Genomic DNA, 16,785 nt, shown 5'->3' with positions numbered 1-16,785 from the left:
CATACAGAATTATTTGTATTATGAACTAATTGATTTAGCTCAGGGAGCCCTGTCATGAATAAGTTTAAAATATTTATCTTGATTCCTAAAGCAATTCTTTAAAAAAAAAACGCAGATTACCTAATAGAAGGCAGAAAATGAGTAGTAAGGTAACTAAAAACAGATGGAATGTATAGAAAACAAATAGCTAGATAGTAGACTTAAGCAAATCAATATTTGCAGTAAATGTAAGCAGGTTAAGCACCCTAATTAAAAACAAGATACCATCAGTCATGAAAAAAACGCAAGACCCAGCTATGATGTTCTTAGAAGAAAGACATTTTAAATACAAAAAGACAGAAATGTGAAAGTTAATGATGAGAAAAGATATTTCATATAGAACGTAAGCATATGGAAGCTATACACAAAGTAGGCTTCACTACCAGGCATATTATCAGACATAAAGAGTAATACTTCACAAGGAGAAAAAAGTCAATTCATAAAGAAGACATAATTTTTAGAATTTGTATTTGTTCTGTCCTTCAATTCAGCCCATTTATATTTACATTCTCTTATTGTTCCCTTAATCCTTTAATCAATATATACACACATAAGTATGGTTTCTTTGTGAATTCTATTCTTCATGCACTTGGGATTCTAATCCTTTGTTCTGTCTCAATTTCCTTTTATTTTTGTGTTGTCTGCTTCATGCCTGCAGATTTTCTCTCTTATGACAAATACAATTCTTTATTTCTCATGGAAATTTTTGTCATCTTGCCTTAGCCAGATTTATGCTTGTGTAGGCTAAATTAAAGCATTCGTTTAAATTTCAACATCCCTTTCTCTTAGGGACCCAAAACTTCATTTACTTTTTTCACTGTGGTCACTGAAAGCCAAGTCCTTAACATTCAGCTCGATAACCAGTTCTTCCCAGTTCTTTTTATAGTAACTTTTACACCATGTTACCAAGATTAAAATAAAGAGAAAACAAAGCAAAGTGGCAACATAAAAGGTCCAAGAATTAAGATTTGAGACACTTCAAATTTAAGGTGGTGAAGATGGGAATGAAAAGCAAAGAAGAGAAGAAAAAAATGGAGAGGTGTCATTTCCTTCAATCCAAGACTAATTCTTTCTTATTTTTTCTCTTTTATCCCCTGGATATCATGGCTTTCTATCTTTTCAGGAAACTCACAGTATTGAGTATCCTTTCTTGTATTGGCTACCTCTTTCTATGTTATTTGTGTTCTCCCTCAATACAAAAATAAGCTGAAATTTCTTCCAATATTTAGTTACTTAGCATTCCTAGAACTGGGAAAGTAACAATTGAACACAGATCTAAAGGATAAATTGAAATAAACTGGACAAAGGGCAAGGGGTGCAGGAGAAAATATGCAAACCTCTTGTGTAAAGGCCTGTGGTGGGAGGAGTGAATATCTTACTTGTTTCAAAGCACTGAAAGAAGAGCAGCAGGCTGGAAAGGTGAGATCAAAGGGAAATGCTACATTCTATGAGATTGAAGAAAGAGACACAGGTTGCGTCACTGGGGCCTTGTCAATCATGTTATGGATTTTGTACTTTATCCTGATGGCAAAAGAAAACAATTGAAACATTTTTAAGATTTTATTTTTAATTGAAAAATAAAAATTGTATATATTTATGTGGTACACTGTGATATCTTGAAATATGTTTGCAAAGTGGAATGAAGGCATTTAAAAGAGATTAACACAATCATACTAGAATTTCAAAATTATCTTTAAAATGAGGGATTGCAGAAGAGATCCTCTTCTTGCATAGTCTCTACATTGTTCCTCAAATCTCGTGTACCAACTTCCTATTGCTACCGTAAATTTTTACTATAAATTTGGTTGCTTAATACAACCCATATTTATGATCATACTGTTTTGGAAGTCAGAAGTCGAAAATGGGCTTCACTGGGCTGAAATTAAGGTGTTAGCAGGGCTGTGTTCTTTATTAAGGCTCTTGGAAAGGATCTGTTCCCTTGCCTTTTCTTTTTTCTTTTCTCAATTTTTTAAATTGCATTTTAGGTTTTGGGGTACATGTGAAGAACATGCAAGATTGTTGCATAGGTACACACATGGCAGTGTGATGTGCTGCCTTCCTCCCCATCTCCTGTATCTGGCATGCTCTCTCCCCAACTCCCCACCCCCCCGCTGTCCCTCCCCTATTTCCCCCCTATAGACCCCAGTGTGTGATGCTCCCCTCCCTGTGTCCATGTGTTCTCCAACGCCCTTGCCTTTTCTTGATTTTTATATTGCTGGCATTTCTTAGCTCATGTACTTTTCCTCCATCCTTAATGCCAGGTGCATATATCTTCAAATTTCTTTCTGATTCTTACCATCTGCTTCCATCATCACAGCTCCATCTCTCTTACCCCTTTACCTGCCTCTTATAAGAACACTTGTGATTATTTTGGAGCTATATAGATAATCCTATTTCAAGATTCTTAACACATCTGAAAAATCTCCTTTGTCATATAAGGTAACATGTTTGTAGTTTCTGGGGATTAGGATGAGCGTCTTCAGGAAGAAGAAACATTTTTCTGTCTACAACATCTTTTTTCATAAATTTAACCGCAGTTTGTAACTATAGGATTTTGTGGTTATCGCACAATTATCTTCTCCTCTAAACCATAAACCATGACGCTAGGTCTCCAATTTATAGTACTTACCTTTGTATGCCCAGCACTCACTACCATAGTGTCTGGATCTTAATCAGTGCTCAGTAAGATTGAATGAAGCTGTAGATTGAATGAATAAATGAGTAAATATCTTAAAAGTAAGATTAGTTTATCCTGGAAGCAACGGATACTTTAGTTCAAATGTTTTTGTACATCTCTACAGGGATGTTTAATCACATCAGCATAGCTATAGTCAACCTCACCTACTTTAGCCCTGTGTTTACCTTTAGTCCACATTCAACTGATTAATTACATGCAGAAGTATTGATTACCCATTTAGAGGCTTTGTGCTTCCAACTCTGTGCCATGAGTGATAGAACTAATTGCCTAATTATAACTATTCTTGTAATATTCTGTATTATAAAATGTCAATGACTGAAATCATTACTCTGTGATGTAACTAAACCAAGTATTACTTATCGTTATTTTATTACATAATTCAATTGTTTTAGAAATTGTTAGCTTTCTAATTTCTAAGACAAACTACATTTTCTGACACTATCTGTTTTAGTGTTATATCAAAATGTTTGCTGATTTCGTTTAAAATATGCAAGCTTGAAGGTTTCTGAAATATAACCTATATTTCTAAACTTTGCAAAAGAAAAAAAAATTATAATGTATTCTCCATCACTCAAGTACATGAGTCATCACTGATCTCTCCTTTTTATATTACCTTCATATAAGACCAATCACCCAATTCTCTCAAATATTTCTTATGCCATTTTCTTCTCTATATCCCTCCTTTGGTTCATATCCTGATTATCTCTTACGAGAATACTGTAATAGTCTATGAACTGGCTTCCTAAATTCTTGAGATGCCCCATTATATAACCTTTCTGTATATAATGTAGGCTACTTTTTCCTCTTTAGGAAGTGTTCTTCAGCATTAGGATATTTATTACTTTTAATTAAATAACATTAAAAAAATAGAAAGCCTTACATGTCAAATAGAGTTAGATTCCAGTCAAATAGAAGTGGATTGCAGATTTTTAATTAATGAAATCAGGTTTTTGTTTTTTGGCATCCAAAATACTGAAAGAATTAGACAAACTTAGCAGATTTTCAGTTAATGAAATTAGGTTTTTGGTTTTTGGCATTCAGGCTAAACATTAAGAAAAAAATATATATATATATATATATTAATGTTTATATATAAACATGATATAGATATACATGTGTGTGTGTGTGTGTGTGTGTGTGTGTGTGTGTGTGTGTATATATATATATATATATATATTGCTTTAATCATACATGGCAAATATATAACAAATAGGCCTTAACTTACAATGAGCAGTCTGAAGTTTGAATCTATACCTCTCTATCAACTGTGTATGTGTGATGCTGGATATATTGTTTATCTGCCAATTCTCAATTCTCGTGTCTGTGAAATCATTGATAAAAATGAAATTGGTGTAATATTAAATATATCTCAGCAGACACTTAGGCTTTTGAAGAGTACTCTTGTCCTTGGTTTGGCTTAATCCAAGATATGATGAACATGTAAGAGAATGGCTATGCCATACATGTGAACTAAATATTTGAAGCAGGACCTTTGGACTACCAGAATTTCTTGTCTCTAGTTTTCCCCTCTGTCTTTCCATTGCCCTTTCTGAGTGATATTTATAAATTGATTTTATTTAGCCTTTTGTTTTGTTTTGTTTTGAGACAGGGCTTGCTCTGTCACCCAGGCTGGAGTACAGAGGCACAATCTCTGCTCACTGAAACCTCTTCCCACTGGGCTTAAGCGAGCCTCTCACCTCAGCCTCCGGAGTACTGAGACCACAGGTGTGCACCACCATGTCTGGCGAATTTTGCCGCTTTATTTTTATTTTTATTTTTGTGATTTCACCATGTTGCCCAGGCTGGTCTCCAACTCCTGAGCTCAAGCAATCTGCCTGTCTCAGCCTCCCAAGTGTTAGGATTATAGCCTTTTAATAAAACCCCTCAATTAACTTGGGAAATAATACAAACCCCCTTTTTTGTGGCATCCAGGGTGGTTCCTATTTACCTTTCAAAATTTATCTCATACTCTTCTCTTCTATATGATATTCTGAGAAAATGCAAGTATTTAAAGCACCTCAGTGTTTTCTTTTTGGTACTTTCACATCTCATCACATAAAATTTCCTCAGCTTAGGATTCTTTTTTGTTTGTTTCATATGGATTTGTGTTTCTCCTTGAAGCCTTTGATCAGTTTTGCTTCTCTTCTGAAAAATCTTTTCAGACTGACAGTTTGAAGATGTGCCTAAGCAGTACTGGTTATGATTTATTTTGTGCTAACACTGTATCTCATAACACAGGGCATAGTGTATTTCATTTTTGTGTTGGTTTTCATTCATAATTAGACCCTAAAGCACTGGGTTATGGAAGGCACATGTATATATTGTGTCCATGTACCTAGCACAACATTTGACACACAGTATTCAGTAAATATCTCTTGAAAAAGAAAAAAAGAATTCCGTGCTTAGGTCTAGGCTGAGTATGGTCTAGTTTTGAGGTTTTGATAGTTTCAGGCAGGGGAGTAAAGTATTAGAAGACTGTAAGTAAGATCACCTTTTGAGGAACAAGATATTTTTTAATGGGATTTTAAATAATTTATAGAAATAATTCAGTCAATGGTCTTTTTATTTAGATAAGTTAAAAGATTTTAAAAGGCTTACATTTTGTAATTTGACTAAGGCCAGCATATGGAAATGTTTTGTTGAGATGAAGGAGGTTTTTTGCTTGTTTGTTTGCCTAAGGAGGAGGAAAGTTCTGATAAGTGGGCTGCACCATGAATGAATATAAAAAGACATATTTTCTAAAACCAAGACGCTTTAGATGTCAGTCTTTTAATTTAGAGAAGGACAGGTCCACCATGTTTCTATGTTTAATGCTTAGAGTAGTTTCGTCTCATCAGAGAGGTGACAATTTTCACTCCAGGCCCGTTTTATACAGAGTCAAATGAAGCACAGAATTCTTGAAGCATGTTAGTTTTCCCATGGGAGGATTCAGTATCTTTTCATTTTATTGGAGGTAGATTCATGAGGGCATTTGCCTTATATATGTAGAGTAATATATTTCCTTGGAATCAGAATCAGTGTTGGGACCCAAGTTGGAACAGATAACAGCTTGCATGTTTCTGTTTTTACTTATTCTGGTACAGACTTCTCATATGAAATGTCTTGTTTATTCAAAAACTAAGCAATATAATTGTCAAATTGGAACATATTTTTATAAAGACATCTAAAATACTGAAAGAATTAGACAAACTTAGCAGATTTTCAGTTAATGAAATTAGGTTTTTGGCATTTGGGCTAAACATTAAGAAAAAAATATATATATATATGGCTGTAGTCATAGATGGCAAATATATTACAAGGGACATAGGCCTAAACTTACAATTAGAAATATCAAGTTTGAATCTATACCTCTATATCACCTGTATGTATGACACTGGGTATATTGTTTACTGATTCTCAGTTCCTGTGTCTGTAGAATCATTGACAATAATAAAATTGGTATAAGATTAAATGTACATATAGAACTTATAAAAAGCTGATGTCTTATAGAAGTAAATTATAATTCTCTTAGTAGAATATTCATAAAAAATTAAAAATTCAAAACTCTTATAGATCAGGGCTGGTGTACAGCATACATTATTGTTTGATAGAGCCTATTCTAGCTGTTGAGTATGTAAGCCATACAGATTGCTAAATACTGTTAATATCAATCTTCTTATAGAAGGTTTTGCTTCCTGTTTTACAAGTGTTCAATGAGAAGTAGTTGAATGTTGCTCACCTTCAATATAAGGATTTCAAAGTTCTTACAGGTTAGATTATTATAAAGTAAATGAGCTGAATTCAGAGATTCTAAAAAAATAACTGCTGTTGGTAGTCAGAACTTCACTGGTTTTACAGTAAACCAATAGAAGTAAATGAGATAATATATGTGGGACCTCTTGTAATCTGCAAACAGCTATACAAACAATTATGTGTGTATAAATATATATATGTATATGGAATGTGAGTTTATCTGTATAAAAATCTTTAGGGTAACTTTTACAAATTAGCTATAATATATTTATTTTAGATGGATCTTCAACTTGCAGTGTCTTTGAGTTTTTATCAGCTATATTCAAAGAAGCATCTCTAAGTAGTTGTTCCAGTTACTTAACCTTGTCAGTATAAAATATACCATGAGCTAAGATTTACTAAGATTTCTCTACAGTACTTATCTGTTATAAGACTGAAATACTAGATGAGTAAGATACTGAGGAAGAATGACCTCCATGACTCAAGACTGTAGTTTGAAATGCCAGTACAGAAAACTTGAACATGTGGAGAATGTAACTTGACTTCATAAAGGTTTGTTCAATTGCCCAAGTGTTGTATTTCAGCATTTTAAAATCTGTTTGTGAAATATATTTTTAAAAATCATGTGTGGTTGCAAACATGCTGGAATAAGCCAGTCTGTGTGTGATTGATTGTGTGTGTGTGTGTGTGTGTTGCACATGAGAGAGAGAGAGAGAGAGAGAAGAACTAGTATATTTTTCTTGGACATGAATAACTATAGTTATATTTTTTATTATCTTATGGATTTAGTTAAAACTTTATTTTGTCCTATAAAACTAAGACATTATTTTCACTTTTGGACCATGAGCCTAAAAATGTTCAAGACACAATGGAGTGGTCAAGGGAGTGGCAACTGAAGAAATTTTATTTTCACTGAAATCACTTCTAAAGAAATTAGAGATTCTCTTAAATAGGGCTCAATGACAGAATATAGTTACCATATGCTGGACATTGGAATACATGGTATAATTATGTTATTTTTTATAGTTATCACTGGTGCCCTGTGAAATGGTATAATTAGCTCAATTTTACATATGAGAAAAGGCTTAAAATATAAATAAGTTATCTAAAGCCTCATGGATAGGAAGTGGCAGTACCACTTCTTACACTCTGTCATCCATTTTTTTCCATTATTTTCATCTTTAGGTTAAATAATGTAGGCCATAATCATAAATAAAACCTTGCAAATACTCTCAGCACTTTGAATCCTTCCTTTCATTCCATTCCAACAGAATAAACCCAATGACTTGATTTATTCAACCATGCAATTGAAAGCTGAAGTTCTGAACAAAACAAGATATTTAAATCACTATGAACAATAAGTTTTTTAATCTGGGATACATCAAACATCATTGGTTTATGCCATTAATTTCTGATTTAATACCCAAAGCAGATGTGTCTGATTGTTGAATCTAATTTGTGTGTCTGTGCTTTTGCTGCAAGGGAGGCTGGAAAAGCTATCATAAGAACAGAGCTCTCTGTGACATGCCATAGAGTCCTTTTAGCTTGTTTAAAAAAAAAGAGGGAAAGAAGGAAGAAAGAAAGAAAAATGGAAAGGAAAGAAGGGAGGAAGGAAGGAGGGAGGGAGAGAGGTAGGGAGGGAAGGAAGGGGAGGAGAGGAGAGGAAAGAAAGAAAGGGGAGGGGAGTGGAGGGGAAGGAGGAAAATGAGGGAGGGAGGAAAAGGGAAGAAGGAAAGAAATCAAATAATAATAGCCAACTCTCAGAATGTTTGGGAAGGCCAAAAGAACTAACTGTGAATGTTACATAGTCAGAAAATAAAATTAACACACTTTTGCATTGTGAGGTTATTCTAGTGAGATGATACTGTTACTGATTGCTACTTAACACTTCTCTAGCTCAGAACTGGGAACCAGATGCTCTATTTCAGTTGCCTCACAGAAGTTTACATATGTCTACATCTGCCAACAGGCTTACAAAAATATTTGATCACTACAGACCTAGATTTCACCTCATATGCAACCAAGACTTATGTGAAGTTATAAGACCTGTAGAATCTGGGTTATATACTTGCGTCATAGTTGTAAGAAAGTATAAGGAATATACTTTTTAGTTTCACAGCTTCTAAAATAGAGGACGACCATATATAAGCCCACTAAAATGGAAGTAAAGCAAATAAACCTACAGTTTCCATCATAAATGTAATAGATATTTTTAGGTTCTAATGAAAGCTACTTTCCATCAAGACGTAGAAGGTATTTCCTGAACACAAGAATATGGTTCAAATGCTAGACAGATTCAAAATGATAAATGTTCACGAGAGTGAGAGGAGTGAGGCACTCACCCAGTGTGCAAGATTTAAGGACGCACCAAACAAAATTAATATAAAGTCTGCTTTAATGTCATATCAAAAAATTAAATATATGAAAAATGGTCATAATAAACAAAAGGTCCAAATTTTAAGTAAAGGATTGGTACCAGTGCCATGTGTGCCATACTGGGGCTAAGGCAAAATGGAGAAGTCAGTAATACTGATCCTTCCTTTAGTGCCTTGCCCAGCCTTGAATGGGGATAGCCCTCCCTTAGTCCACTGTATTCTGAAATGTGGCTGCAATAGCACCACGAGTGTATATCACTAGCTTTGCCACTGCAGTGAAAAAGAATTTCTTTTCTGTCATATGTATGTGAATCACACAGAATATACTGATTGATTCTATTTGGGTCATTGTGCATTTGTGAACCAAGCCCTTTGACGAGAGGGATGGGGACACTCTGAGCAACCCCCTTTGGACTCCAAGACTAATAACCTCCTCTGGGACATGAGGTAGTGGGAGAAATTCCCCAAAGCAATAGAAGAAGAGGAATGTAGAAGCATAGTGGGCACAGAAAAGGTTAACGTGACAGTTTAATGTGTCCAGATTACTGTGAGAACCGCTGTTCTGCCCTTTTCATCTCTGATTCTTGCCTCCTACTCTCTATCCTTCATATAGTATCCAGATCAATCTTTAAAATGCAAACCTGATTCCATATTTCAGCTTGCAAACCCCCATACTGCACTTAAGGTATGATACCAAAACTTCGCATGATCAAGTAAACCTGCATGACCTTGCTTCAGCATTACTTCTAAAGTTTTTGTTTATTCCACACCCCACCCACTTGCTCACTCTGCTTTGTCTCTCTATGATGTTCCAGTGCAGTGACTTCTTTCATATGTCAGGAATTCACACATGCTTCTCACCTAGATAACTACTTATACTTGACATCGGAGTTTAAAAATCACCTCCTCAGCTAAGTCTTCTCTGACACCCTAATTTAAAATTATGTTGTTTCTTACTCATAGCACTTATCATATTTCATAGTTAGATAATTATTTTCTGGGATGATTTTATGTACCCATCCTCCACCCCCAACCTTACTAGATTCTGAGGACAATAATAGTAGACATGTAACTGTTTTATTGAATTATATTTCCTTATCTCCCACCTTTGTATGCTGTCTGGCACATAGCAGGTGCTTAGTAATGTTTTTGTTGACTCAGAATAGAATAGAGTCCCTGTTGCATATAGAATGGACTTCTTTCCTGCTTACTTCCAAGGCTAATTTTCTGTCATTTTTATTTTTCTTCTTTAGGCCATCATTATTCCTCCCATAAATTATCTTTTGGTTAAGTTAGCCAGAATTGGCTTATCACCAAAGACACAGCCTTAAGTGTTATAATTCCCAGTAGGGAATTGAGAAATTTTTTTAGAAGTAGGTTGAAGGCAATAAAGGGCTCCTTCTCCTTCTCAGCGTTCTCTTTGGCCCCTTCATCTCTGCTTTCAAGTGTTTCCCTAATTCTTGATTAGAATACCTCCAACACCTTAGCCAAGATCCCAAAACTAATCACAATACAGACAAGTTTTACATCTTCAAACCTCTAGGACCCAAGTGAGTTACATGCTGCTTTCTAAATGTGCTATATCACCTTGGTCTCTTGACATTGGCACATTTTGCTCTTCGGTTTAGAAAGCCCTTGTGATGTGGCAGAACCCACTCATTCACTTCATCCACTGGTTGACTTTTCACTTATCCTTTGGGTCTCAGATTAGGCATCTCTTCTGGGAAGGCTTTTCTCTTTGCATCCAGAGATTGTTTGAGGTGTCCCTCTAACATATTCCTCTAGCCTTTTGTACTTTTCTCGATTATGGTACTTGCAAAGTATGTAATTGCCTGTATGCTTGTTTTCTCCTCCCATAGTCTCCCGTGGACTCCACTGTACACATTGTATTCCCAGTACTTCAGAGCCTGGTACATTATAGGGATCCATTAAATACCTATGCACTACGCAAAGTAGGAAAACAAAACTTTCAAATGTCCTCAGTGCCAACTTACCTATTTGGCCTTTTATTTTTTGCAACACATGGGCATGCACACACAGACACACACCACACACACACAATGCACAGATGCACAGCTTGGAATTGCCAATATTGGCTTGGCCTGTGTTTCCTTCCTCCTTGCCTCTTGTTCCTCCACAGTCAGCTATTGATGGAGGGATAATTTATCATATGCTTTCAGCAAAATACCTACCTATCAACCAGATAGGTGGGTGTTCTCATAGATTCTAACCCATGCCTAACACACACATCCTGCTGACTGTAGTATCAGGGTGAAGACCCATTTAGTATAGTTGGTTGGGAGGATGGGGAGAAATAAACTTAAGAAATTCAAAGATTTTGGTGATAGAGTTTTAGATTAAAAAGGAAAATGCAGAAAAGGCCCTGAAAGAAGGCAATGCAAAGTACCTTGAGGTTATATATGTACCAACCTAACAAAAAAGTATTGTAATAAATGCACATATTTCAACTTTTCACCCAGAATATCTCCATATTCTTGCAAAGTCTTCATCAAGACTTTTATCTGTATTACAGAACTGCTTCCAAATATGTCAACTTTGGTTCTGTCTCTCTCTGAAAGTAATTGAAGATTTGATAACGTGACATTTAGTAGCATGTCCCTTATCCTGTATTTTCTTATCTTGTACTTATAATAACTTTCTAATAAAATGTATTTATCAAATTTTAATATTAATTCAGTATTGTTTCATTTATTTTTCATTGAAGCAATGTAATTAAAGGACCTATGGAAATGCCATTCCTTTTAATGAAACTGTTAAATATTAAATTTTAGAAAATTTAATGTCTTTGCTGGTATATTGATGCCAAAGTGGACCAACTCTAAGCTCATCCAGTAATTTAGAAATTCTATTTCTTTACTTTTTACACAATAAGAAATAAAAATACTGAGTCAGAAATATCCACCTAATGCTTTCTAGCATCAAAGTAGGATAATTGACCGTATTTTTAAATCAGTGGCATGAGAATTACAGTATTTGAAATCAGCTTTATGTTGATTTTAGTCATTAAAAATGTGCTATTATTTTTAATTATTTTATTTCCCTAACTTATCTATGACATAGATGTAAATGTCATAGATAAAAATGTCATATATATGACATTTATATATATAAAAGGTTATATATATATTTTATATATAATATATATAAATGTCATATATATTATATATATGTAATATATATATAAAGGTTAATCCTAAGTAAAACAAAATGACTCTGGAATTAGTGGTCGAAATTTCAAACAGATAAAGAAAAAATTTCCAACTTCTCTCTTCATCAAAAGAATCTACAGTAAAGTGCTTTGACTCCCCTCCCTTTCTGATCTCTTCATTTTATCCTTGGGACTGCTTATGTATTTTGTAGCACTGAATCTTCTTAGAATAGTAAAATGTGTCAGAACCATGCTAATATTGTAGAAATCCCTTGAAAAATATTCTCAGTAAAATATACAATAGAATGTCTACACTTTCAAAACCACTTTAATTCTGACTGATATCATGCTGGTAAACAGAGTAAAGACATAAAATATCCTATCTAGTACCATTAATCTTATAAATAGACTCTGAGTGAATAGTATGTTATTAGTGTTATTTGCTGACAGATACCAGAACTGGCCAGCCACTTAAATTACTTCCAACTAGTTATCATTCCAGGGCATTTCTCTTTGCTCAGCCAGAGCATTTTAGGATATATGGCTTTTTTACCAAAAATGTAATAGAAATATATAAACAGTTGGAATGACCCAATATTCCTTTCAAGTATTATGACTCCTAAAGAGTTGATATAGGTTTCCAGATCACTGCAGTTTTTCTTCTTTTACTTTACCCTTGAGCAGTGAGAGTTAACCTTGAATACAGGAACACTCAATATGTCAAAAAGCCTCAGAATGTTTCAATTGTTTTCCATGCTTGCAGTTTAATTCTTAGCCTGATGTTTTCCAGCTAAGCCAACCACCCACAATAACCAGTGAGCTTGGGATGAGGCAGCAACAATGCGGACTCTCTGTGATGTTTCTTCACTGTGAGTTCTGTAATATGATGTAAAGATGAGATTTCTGACAAGGTGGTCCCTTGGACAGCAGGAACTTCTTTGAGATATTGGCTGAAATGAATAGAAATTGCATTCAAATTTCACCACAGTGCAACTTTTGGCAGAATGATATTCAATGTGCATGTTTCAGAAAATAGTAATGTTATCTTGTTCACTGACTAAGGAACTTGGTAATTTTTACTTTTCTCTTTTCATTGAGAACTATTTGGATATTTTAAGTATATTTTTCATATAGGTGTAAGTAGGATGGTATAGGACTTTGTAAAAAGATAAGGTGAGATAATTGTGTGGGGGTATTTAAGGGTGAGAGACAGAGAGTGCAAGAGAATGAAATTAAAATTTGATGATAGTTAAGTCTCAGGAGCAAGTATTATCTCAGGCTTTATTCCTAATGCTTTATATACATATAACTACATGAAATAAACAGCTTTGTTATCTTTAATAGAGGAGAAATGGAGAACTGAGGATACCAAACATCATGCCCAAAGTCATCTAATTAATTGCAAAGTCTGCACAAAATCAATGCAGTCTGACTTTAGTACTGATGTGCTAAGTTCAGTGTTTGTATATAAAGTTGTATTTTGTGATTTTTTTCTGAAAGGTTGTGTTTTACCATGGAAAGATTGCAGACTTGCAGTTCATTTAAAAGCCCCAGAAGGCAGAAACATCAGCAAGAATCTTTTGAAAAGAATCCTCAGATGGGGACACTACTACTAGAATGACTGAGCACGGTCTACCTCTTTCTTTCCTACATTTGCTCATGATTCAGTGTCCTAGCAGAGAGCAGCACTCAGCCAATCTTAGATCAGCAGCCTGTTCCTGGTATGTGCCAGTCAGTGAGAAGAAGGAACTTCCATTAAGGAGTCAAGGACCTTGATTTATCGCCTACCACAACCATGTATAATATTTAGTAAGACCACTTTCCAAAAGGAAATCAGGGTATTACCAGAAAGGGAACATGGGTGCTAGGAATTTAAAAACTAACAAATATTTTCTACAAAGGTCATCTATTCACTGCCTATCATCTCTGGCATCGGCTTCCAAAAAGTGTCTAAATTAAAAAAATTCCCGTCTACCAAGATAGGTCACTCTCTTAAATTCAAATCAAAGCTAATTTCTCTTTGAAACACTCACTGATTAAGCATATGTAGTTCACTTAGAAACTAACATGCTGCCAGTTTAAAAGGCAAAGAAGTGTGGAAATCCACAAATAGACTACATCAGTATTCGTTCTCAGCAGCTGCCCATATATCTCAATGATATTCTGCCTTCTTCTGTGATCTTTCAGTTTTTCTGGGAGAAATACCACTTAAGTGTTAATAAGCCATTATCACTTCTGGTTAACACTGTTTAGCAATCACTGACCTTGTAACAAAGAGGTTCAACCTCTATATTGTTCACAGGCAGCAGCAGTGGAACAGCCAATGAGAGAGAGGGACAGGATGAAGCAGCACAAAGAAAAGCATCAAGGGAAACACATTCAAAATACAAAGTGCAAATCTGAAACCAAAATGCAAAATCGTTTAATTAATGGCATATATAACATACGTGCCGTATACATTTAACATGTCTTGGATATGCAGAATGCAAAATTGTTTAATTAATGGCATATACAACATATATGCCATATACATTTAACATGTCTTGGATATATATAATTATTAGTTAACTGTCTACACATTTAATTTCAAGCATGATTATAAAATCCTATGAAACCCATTTAAATTATGATCACTAGAGAGAAATGTGCATTGTACGTCAGTATAATTTGCCATGTCAAAATGCAAATTGCTTGGGTAAGAAGATGGTGATGATCAAGAGATGCAACTGGTAATATTTCTAATGGCACCTTACAACTTTAAAAAGAATGCGGCAGTCCAGCTCAAACTAAACAACTGAAATATAAAGGTAGCTATCAAAATATATGTCATAGTGGAAATATAAATAAATGGTTGAAGGATGAGTGTTAATAAAAGAGATGAAGATATGGATATGGAGTTAGATATATAGAACAATTCAGTGGAAGAGAAAATAACTGCTTGGCAGCATAAATTCAGACATGACAGCCTTATAAAATAAGCCACAGAAACATGAGCATCTATGATAGAATTGTAGGGAATAGTGCTATATCTAGCAGCTCTGCTTGATTTCCCATTATATCATTAAACACCCTGGGCCTAAACATTTCAGACATGTTGCTTTTGCAATGATTGTTTTTTGAAAACTCCCTTTAAATGCGGGAGACAGAATATACTCACTTTTCAGATAATTGTTTTGTTATAGTTTTTATTTTGGGTGATTTGATTCCTATTTGGGAACTTCAAAATGAAGTAGAATACCTTTACTGAATGATAGTAATGTCTTCTTCTTCGTGCCTGGAGTCAAGGTATTCACCCCTTTCTGAGCCAGAATCTCACCAATTCAGAAGCAGAAGCCAAAATAGAAAACTCTCCTTTAAATCCAAGTTTTAAAAAGGAGTTAGTGTAAATACAACTGTTGCAGAAAGTAATGGATTCAAGTTGGTCCCAAGTCAATTTTAAAGTGTATAAAGTTTTTGTAAATAGGTGAGGGAGAGCTATGTTGATGGAGAGAGATCAAACCCAGGTTGCCAGAATGAATTTGAAAAAGGCAATAGAACAAATTTAAGGAGGCAAATTAAGTAAAAACGCCTAGAAAATTCAAATGTAAGAACATGAAAGTTAGGATCTAGTGCACAATTTAGGTATTTGTCAGATTAGCAAGAGAAGAGTCAGTAAATAGCACTGTGTTCTCTGATTCAAGGGCAAAGGTTGTTCTTCTTGGGTTGCTATGCTTCTCTGAAATGCAAAGACAAGAAAGGAATTACTAATGTATATTTACAGACAGAGATTGAAAGAAAGAAAAATCAGTACTAAAAGATGGTGATTATGCAGTGGCAGTGTCTACGAGTGCATAAACAAAGGTTGAAAACAAAAACGACTGCAAGGCCAGAGAGGTAACAAATGCATGATGCAAGCTTGAGAGTATATGTTCTATTAAAGGCGGTTGCTCTAAACCAGCTTAAACTCATTATTACCACCAAAAGGAAAGGTAGGTTCAATTTTGTAAGCCTTCTGATTTTTCAAGAAAAGCCAAAACTGTGTTTTTATTATAAAATCTTTTACATTTATATTGTGTTAGTGTCATTAAATATCACTTGTGCCTAGGCTGGCAATATCCATACTGCCAGATAATTTATAGTCCTAATGAAAAATAGAAAACCATTAAAAAGTCCAGTGGTTGCTCTGGTCAAACAAGACATTGTCATAATAACCAAATCCCAAAACATTACCACTAAAGGCTCAGAGGTACTGACATCAATAAAATATGGTCCAGAGAAATTCAAAATGTATAAAGTGATCAAAAAGAAACTAAAGGCTGGTAAAATTTGCATCAGATAAAGTAAATTGCAGTTCAAAATATTTTATAGTGTTACAAAATAAAGTTCATACCAGTATAATTAGGCACTTAATGACATAGCATCAAGATATACATTGAGACCCTGTCAACATTTTGACAGAAACACAATTGTTACAAGAGTATTTAACATAGCATTCTTTTTGTTCAGAAAACTCTAATAATAGTTTTATTTACTTATTTATTTTAATAATATGTATTTTTAATTTTACTTAAAATCTGGGATACACGTGCAGAATGTGCAGGTTTGTTACATAGGTATACATGTGCCATGGTGGTTTGCTGCACCCATCAACCCATCATCAACATTACGTATTTCTCCTAACACTATCCCTCCCCTTGCCCACCACCTCCCACAGGCCCTGGTATGTGATGTTCCTTTTCCTTTGCACATATGTTCTCATTGTTCAACTCCCACTTATGAGTGAGAACATGTGA

The sequence above is a fragment of the Sapajus apella genome, unplaced genomic scaffold, assembly GCF_009761245.1.
Source record: "Sapajus apella isolate SASKATOON/1434 unplaced genomic scaffold, GSC_monkey_1.0 scaffold12, whole genome shotgun sequence".
Taxonomy (NCBI): Eukaryota; Metazoa; Chordata; class Mammalia; order Primates; family Cebidae; genus Sapajus; species Sapajus apella.
The sequence above is the reverse complement of the archived record's forward strand: the minus strand, read 5'-3'. Positions refer to the sequence as shown.